The sequence below is a fragment of the Ruditapes philippinarum genome, unplaced genomic scaffold, assembly GCF_026571515.1.
Source record: "Ruditapes philippinarum isolate M1 unplaced genomic scaffold, ASM2657151v2 ctg382_1_1_1_1, whole genome shotgun sequence".
NCBI lineage: Eukaryota > Metazoa > Mollusca > Bivalvia > Venerida > Veneridae > Ruditapes > Ruditapes philippinarum.
Window position 1 is genome coordinate 293,224 of NW_026864643.1, and position 7,701 is coordinate 300,924.

A 7,701-nucleotide genomic window follows, 5' to 3' on the forward strand; every position below is an offset into this window, starting at 1 on the left:
CTGTCAATAAAGGAAATGGGATTCAGGTTGTATATTGAAATTGGAAGCTCTATGCTCACGTCAATAAAATGGAATAAAATCAACTCTCACTAAAGACTCGCATATTTAACACGAAGTAATAGAGAAAATAAAAATCCCTAAAGAAGTTTTATCCGTCTTAGAGATTGAGAACCCGCATAATATGGAATGAATCGACTCATAAAAGTCTGAAAAAGGGAAGATCCATCGAAAGTGTTGCATAAACAATTTAGTATGAAAATTGTAGACTCGGTTTTATTGAGTGTGTTCGTGAGAGATGATAAAAAAGTGCAACATTTCTCACGCTCCTAAATACCGGCTAAAAGGGTATTAAATCTTTATCAATCAAGAATTGTTATAAAATGATACATTAAAAAATGTGTGTAGCATGAATATTTTTTACAAATTAAGCCTTCCAAAGGCACATTCTAAAAGGAAAAAAACTTCTAATTGAAAATTATTTCAATTTCCTGAGGCTTTTCAAATCTTTTCGAAGCAAAACTGCAAATTTGTAAAAATGTAACCATTGTCCTAGATTCTCGATTCTCTAAGTTTTATCTTTTTGCCAATTTCCTTTTATAAGTGCAATGTTGCAATTGAAATCAGTACCATTGGTATTTTGTGCATCCTTTTGTTTTCTACGCAATTTTATTTTGAAGCTAATTTAGAATAAGAAGGACGTTTCCAAATCAGTGTGTTCTAATTCATTTTAAAGACGTTCTCGACGTTCCGTGAATAATCTAAAGGAAACTTTAATTAACAAAATTATTCTTACAATGTATACATGGTTTTTCTGATATTCATTGTACTAGAAGGATCACTATCTTCAAAATACGCTTAACACTACATTTATTTCATACATTTCAAAATTTCAAATTTAATGAAATATATGCTTCGTGAACTGTTGTTCTATGTAAATATATATTTTAGTGGTTTTAGACAAAAAACAAACGATCCAGTTTTGACTACGTATACCCAGTCATTAAGCTGAAAATGACAAGGAATCTTGTTTCAAGCATTTTCAAACATTTAAAAGTGGACTATTTGACTATAATTGTTATTGCCCCTTATACCTTTTGCATAATTATTTTCTTCATGCCAAATAAAATTCATTTTGAAAATTTCAAATTTTAAATATAAAACTACAAATTTATAATCTATTTTATTAGATTCCTTGATGAAAGTGAATTAGTCAGTAATGGAATGTTTATAAATGCATAAATAGTTACGTTGCTAATATTTAATATGATATGTGACAATAACCCACAAAAGCATAATACATGGATGTTGATAATAAGTGTGAGATACATGATACGGTATAACATATTAATATACAGCACATAATAAAATGTTCCAAAACAAAACATTATTATTCAACATATTTATTTTATGTTCATATAAAATTATTGACAACGACTTGTAGATCAACGTTTTCTTTAATTTAAGAACTATTTTTTTAAAATATCCAAATTATAGTCTCATTAAAAATGTTTGTTTTATAGGACTGGAAATATTTTCTTTTCGCAAAAACAAACAATAAAAAATAAATAGATAAATAAAAAATGAGAAAAAAAAAAATAAAAAACTTGACGAGTGCATAATGCATAAAAAAAAAAAAAAACAAAAAAAAAAACCCAACATTCTAACACTAACAATTTTCACTGGATTCAAGTAAAAAATTTCACAAGAAATCGATTTCAAATTTTAGCTCGGAATGCATTTCTTATCATCCTTTGTATGTATTCTTTTTTAAATGACCCACTTGATCTATGAAAGAATATCAAATATTATTTTCTCAGCGGGGCTCCTTAAAAATGAATGATGAATGATGAACAATTCTCTCGTATTACTTTTTTCCAGATAAATCTTTAATTATGAAACAATAATTCATCATACGAGAAGTTTTTCCACAGTGATTAATTGTTAATATCCAAAAAACAATCTTTATACAATACGGTAACGTGGCATACATCATAAAATGGTTATTTGATTAATAAAAGGGCATTATTTCGAGGCCTGGAAACGATTCGAAAAATGTAATAAATCAACGGGAACAGGAAATTGCTTCATCTTATATCTACATGACAAAGGGAATTGAATATTAAAGAAACCATTCTTCTAGAATGAAAAGGTCATCGACATATTCAATAGAAAGAAAAAAAATCCCGTCAGCTTAGCGGATCAAAACTCCGTATTATGTGCTAAAGTTGTAATGTGTGTATGATATTGAACGAATTCTATGTTATTTTTTTCTGAAACTGTCAGTATAAACTTGAGTATCAAAGTAATCTAGGTTTAACGTTAACATTTAGTATTTTTTTTAAATAACGCCCGAATATGCAATAAAATATTAAGATAATGTGAATGCTTTCTTAGTAACAATGTATGTTACATACAAATTTAAATAACGTAAGAAATGCTCCAGGAATGTGCTTTCTTCAATTTTGTGATTCCGAATTATATTAGCTATGATAGAACTATTAATATTTCAACAACAAAACTGAATGGAAATTGCAAACACAATTTGATTCAAGTCTGGATAGTAGAAAGGTGCAATATTCCTCAAGTCCATGGCGCCGACTTAAGCAGATGCCTTATATAATTAAATATATAGAAAGGAAAACTATATATCAACATGTAGTCTGAATAATACAGTATCATTTTTAATTCGACTATACAAAGTATATGGAGAGCTGTCCTACTCGCCCCGGCTTCGGCATCGGCGTCCGCGTCCAGATTTCAGATTTCATTATACCTTTTCATTTCTTAAGGAATCAACTTCAACCTTCAAATATATGTTCCTTATCATCAACCATGTCTGATGTGTCAAGGTTCATAACTCTAGCATTAATATTTTCAGATTTATCTCCTCTTGAGCTTAGAATATTCCTTAAAATATATTATTTTTTACAGTTACTTCTTTATTTCTTAAAGGATTAACTTCATACTTCAAATATATGTTCTTTATCATCAACCACGTCTTATGTGACAAGTTTTATAACTCTAGTACTCTAGCACAAATATTTTCAGATTTATCTCTCCTTGAACTTAGAATTTTCCTTAGAAAATATTATGTTTTACTGGTACTTCTTTATTTCTAAAGGGATCAACTTCATACTTCAAATATATGTTCCTTATCAAACACAATTTTATAAAAGATACTCTTTTGATATGTTATCAACAAGTCAATAGCAATGTCGTACCATATATTAATGCATATTTTTGTTTGAACATGCAATTGTTGTATATAATACTATATTCAAGTGCATATGTGAGTTAACGTTTTCTGGTCAACTATTTTTTGTCGATATTAACATATACAGTTGACACTCATATATGACTTTAAAAATACTACCTTGACACAGTACTTTGTCAAACTTTATTTAATGGAACAAAAACGTCCTATAAGCGCTTAACAATGATATTTTAATGCCATGTAACCTTGGACAATATATACTTACAAAATAAATAATTAAAAGTTTGCCCCATATTGCGAAAAAATCCTTTGATGCTTACGAAACTCAGTTATTTCTCAAAACTCGCCATGCCTTAAAACTAATAAACATCTGTTATGCTTAAGGATGATGTATCCTAATTAAATAACAATCAGCCGGAATACTTTTTTTATTATGAGGGCAAATAGATTAGACTTGAAAATGATATTGTTGTTATAACAGCGACATGACCGAATTGATAAAGGTGATTAATAACAATTCTCTTTTTCTTTTTTTTCGGTGCTTTCTGTGTTTTCTGCTGGTATGGCTAGATTGTGTCGGGAGGCTGCGTTCTGTGAACGTCGGCTTTGCCTTGTTGATATTTTTTCACATCATTATGAAAAGAAAGATCAACAATGGAGAGCAACATTCACTGTACAACCATTGTATATATGTCAAAGTTGATGTTCGTTTCCATTCCAACATGCCAACGAAAATTTAATCAATAAAAATATGTTACACTACACTGATCGGGCTAGCAATTATAATAACTTCATTTGGTTAATAAAAGTCACATATGTCGTTATAGTTTACGTTATTATTACTTTTTTTCCTATTGGTGTTTTAGTTGTATATACTAAGGGAATATATACTGAAACAAAAAAGAAACTTTCTCCAAGTTTGAATGTAGATATGTTAGTACAGTTTTTCAATCCTTTTGAAACTCGATTTTTACGTTAAATAAACATATCGGGCTTTTATACGGGGATTACCTGACCCATTTTGCAAACAAAACAAGTTTTACAAGCTACTACATGTATATCAGTGTGTACATCTAAGTGGTAGCCTTGAACAACTGGCACATACTTTGCGAAAGTTTCTTTTTTGGTTCAGTATATTTCAATTTTGAGTACATTATTGCAGAATAATGCACGGTTCGATTTCAAATAAACAGGAATATAATTACGAATGCCTGAGTGATTTTTAAAGCATTTGGACGACAAATTGTGCATTGTTATACTACACTGCTAGAAAAAAATCAATATATATGCCCGTTCTTAAAGTTTATAGAAAGAAAATTGATACAACATTGAGCGTGGAAGTACTTTTTCTGAGGTCATATGTTTTAGTGACGTGGTATTTGACGAGACACGACCGACGTGAAATATTTTCCTTTTTATGCCGTTCATATACCGTGTTTTATTGCACCCGACAGCCCTATCTGTTTGAATGTGGTGTTAGAATGTGAAATAATGCACTCGAGTGATTGCTGAGTCTGTTAAATGAAATAATAATAGAAAATAATAGAAAAATCTGATATGAAGTATTTAACACTGTTATCAACGCCTTTTTCATTTAATATATCTACCTAGTTTTTCTGTGTTTTTTTTTAATATGAATATCGAATAAAGTGTTATAAAGGGCAAAACCTCTCTCCAAGCAGTTGAACATTGTTCATTTATAAACAATGTATTATTGCCATAAGGAAAATGTCACAATTGTCCAGATGGTTATGACACTCGTGAAGTACCGTTCGTTATTTTTTTATTAACGAGAATAGGCTGAAATAAAATGTAATAATAACGAAAACTAATAAGCGACATCTGGGTTCCCAAGGCTATTTAGAATCACTATATATATAACAAAGTTTACAAATGTTTTTACCTTGTCTACCAGTCGTAAAAGGTAAGTTGATCTTTTATGCAATTTATTTGTATTTCATATTCATTTATAAATATTTTTCCAAGCATTTTTGTTTCTGTATTTATCTATACAACAATCAATATGTAATAGAGGATAACAAGGCAAATATATTATAGTTTGAACAGTGAGAATAAAATAAGTTATGATTCTAAGCTTGTGAAACTAAGCTTGTGAATGGATTTCTGATGATATATTTTTACATCATTGCCATAATCAAAACGTAAAGTGTTTTTGTTTTGGCTAGGATTACAAAATATATTATATGTCTTGCATATTCTCATACATAAGACTATGTGTATCATTAATAAGGAACGCATTTCGAGTCACGTGACTTTTACGTGGTAAATCAAGAGGTTAATTCGTGCATGTTATTTGACGTCGAAATGTTAAGAATCAGTCCTTCATAATAACGTTATAAATATTGAACTTGTAACTTAGTAAAATGTTATTTAATGCAAATCAAAACAATTACACAAATTTAGCAGAGTAAAAAGTTAAACATTACGCGCCAGCATACCAGAAATGCATGCTTTTGTCGTAAATATTTTTATTATTTTTAGATTCGTATGATCAACATGCTGAAAACTGGAACCCTTCTCGTTTTTGCTTTAGTGTGCATCACTTATGCAAGTGCATTAGGAAACATTTTGCGTAAGTCATTTCTCTTGTAGAAATTTGATGAAAATATATTTGTTTATTAATTTTGAGAGGCTGTTTTTATTGGTCGGGTTTAATGTCGCAAAAACCCATTTAAGGTCATATGTCGACTTTTCAGCTTGGAAAGCAAACTTCAAGTGGGCCCTCCGTGAATTATTTCAGGCACGAGCGACACATGAATATATCTTCCGACGTTCCGTAAGGTAGCTGGGTAGCTTTTAAAAAGTTATATTCATACGCCGAATGTAAATATTAAATAACACGCAACGTCGTGTGTCAAACATTGTAATTGCTTACCCATTTTCATTCTAAATTTATTAAGTCTATTATAACCGTCTGGCTAAAAATTTAAGAATTTATTTTTGATTTTTTTCTGTTTTGTGTTTGGGGATGCGTTTCTTGAATGCAGCTCTTTCTTGTTGATTTATTCTTCATATTGTAGTAAACTGTGGTATAATATTATTATTTATACTAGAACATAAAACTATGGTTCTCTCGGCATTATAGGTATATCAAAAATAGCACAAAGACAACAAATGGACTTTAGCTTTCGGATTGGCCTGTTCAATTTTGTTTACTAAATTAGTATATATAGATGTTTATATAACGATGTAATCTATGCATGTTTTAATCGTTTTATTAGATTACCATTTTTCTATAACAGTACCAAGAACAATAAGGCTTTTGAATCTACCAAACTGAATACATCTTATATTGTAAATTGTAAATCATCAAACAAAGCTTTAAAACTTGAAATTAATAGCTATGTGAAGTATTAAGATTTAATTATTATATACTTATTTTAATAAAAATAGAAAAATACTAGCGGAAAACGACAATTAAGAACTCCCCCTACGAAAAACTTAAACCTTTTTAAAACTTTTACTGTTTCTTGTTTTTTTATAGAATGCCAAGATGTAGCACAGTTTAGTCCATGCCCAGACGTGCTTAAGAAAACGATTTGGACATACAGAAATAGTAGAGGTGAATGCAAGCGAAAAACAGGTTGTTATGCGGCGGGCAAGAACGTCTTTACAACAGAATTGGCCTGCAAAATTGGTTGTGGTCTTAATTAAGGCAATATAAGTTGAAATCATCTGAAGAATATACGTTAAAAACATCCATATACTTTTTAAAGCAATTTCCGAAATATCTTCAATGCAGCATGTTTATTTATCTGTCAATAAGACACTTGATTTAACATTTTTTGAGGTCAAGTTTACAAATGTCTGCTTTCAACTAGTTGTTTCTCTTCAATTATTATGAAAGTGGTAATTTTTATTGCAATAAAAGAGTGCAATTCTGCGGTTCGTTATTTAATTCATTCATAGTCAATCTAAAGCTTTATTTATGCTTAAACTATGAGAGCTTGGTTGCATGGACGGGAACTATATATTCTAACGTCTCCACGACATACAAGACATACAAATGACCTTTGAAAAAAACATTTCATCGTTTTCACTATTTCATAATATGAACATTCCACAATTACTCGTACTGATAAAATATAAATAAAAAAGAAAGCTGTTTTATGTAGATGAAAGACAGTGGTTGTGGATTAATGAATGGCATCGATCTCCTTTTGCACAATATATGTACTTAAGACTAATAATATGACAAATATTCGCCATCCCATTAAAACGTCCTGAAATAACTGTAACTGTCAAAATACACCCAAGGCTTGTATTAAAAATTATTTGAATATATGTCAATTTACTACATATTAACAGACAGTTGATTCTTAAAGTAGTTTTAAACATCACAAAATTTTAAAAAAATATCAAAAAAGAGTGCGACATCATTACACGCACCCCCAAACCGACGATTGGTGTCATTTGCCTGAAAATGCTCAAAAATTTCGTACGTTTAATTCTCATATAGATTAACA

General features: G+C 29.7%; 1 long non-coding RNA gene across 1 annotated transcript; it reads left to right on the forward strand.

The window, feature by feature from the left end:
- The first annotated feature begins 5,691 nt into the window (after nucleotides 1-5,691).
- On the forward strand, nucleotides 5,692-7,118 carry LOC132726375 (uncharacterized). Its single transcript, XR_009625184.1, has 2 exons — nucleotides 5,692-5,807; nucleotides 6,720-7,118. It is a non-coding gene; the product is annotated as an uncharacterized LOC132726375 (long non-coding RNA).
- The last annotated feature ends 583 nt before the right edge of the window (nucleotides 7,119-7,701 follow it).